The sequence below is a fragment of the Empidonax traillii genome, unplaced genomic scaffold, assembly GCF_003031625.1.
Source record: "Empidonax traillii isolate 1590-97213 ecotype Southwest subspecies unplaced genomic scaffold, ASM303162v1 scaffold2175:size34052, whole genome shotgun sequence".
In the NCBI taxonomy this organism is placed as follows: domain Eukaryota; kingdom Metazoa; phylum Chordata; class Aves; order Passeriformes; family Tyrannidae; genus Empidonax; species Empidonax traillii.
Genome location: NW_020957368.1, coordinates 32,062 through 32,791, shown reverse-complemented (window position 1 = coordinate 32,791; position 730 = coordinate 32,062).

Here is a 730-nt window from a genome sequence, read left to right as displayed (position 1 = left end):
CCATCCTCGTCTTATGGGAATTCCAAAACCAAACCAAACAAAACCAAACCCAAATATAAATACCTTTTATCAATAAGTAGGTCGTTGTCCACCCCCGCAAGAAGCCAGCAAAGAAGGGAGTCCCTCTTATTAGGTAAAAAGCTTACCTGGGTGCCCAAGGAGGGGGTCCCGACCTCAGGTGGATTCTGCAGTGGGGTGGAGAAGTTAGCTTTGTCCCATCTGGGGTGACCAAATGAATCCAAGAAATCCAGTAAAGAAACTGCCCAGAAGCTTTTGGTCTTTTGAGCAGCAAAGGTATTTACTTGTCGACGTCGGGAACAAGCGGGGTTCACACCACAAAGCTCTTGCTCGAAAGTAGTGGTACAAAACAGGGTAATTTATACAGTCTAACTTCTATGATTACAACATCTTACATACATATTCATTTGATTGCAACATCTAATCATACATATTGATAATAGGTGGAGTACAGGCGGAGTATAGGCAGAGCTCAGGCGGAGCTTGGGGTGGAGCTTTTCTTGGCCCTCAATTTTGGGGGTATATCCGCCTTTCTTCATCACTGAGGCTGGGGACTCTGTAGTCTTCCTCAGTGTGACCTCTCTACCTTTCCATTGTCTTTGCCCCAGTCACTGAAGCTTGGAGAGAGCCTTGGCTTCAGGTCTATTTCTCCTATTCAAATGTCTACCTTAGCTTACTTTGCCTTAATTTATGGCCTACAGACCCATTGTAT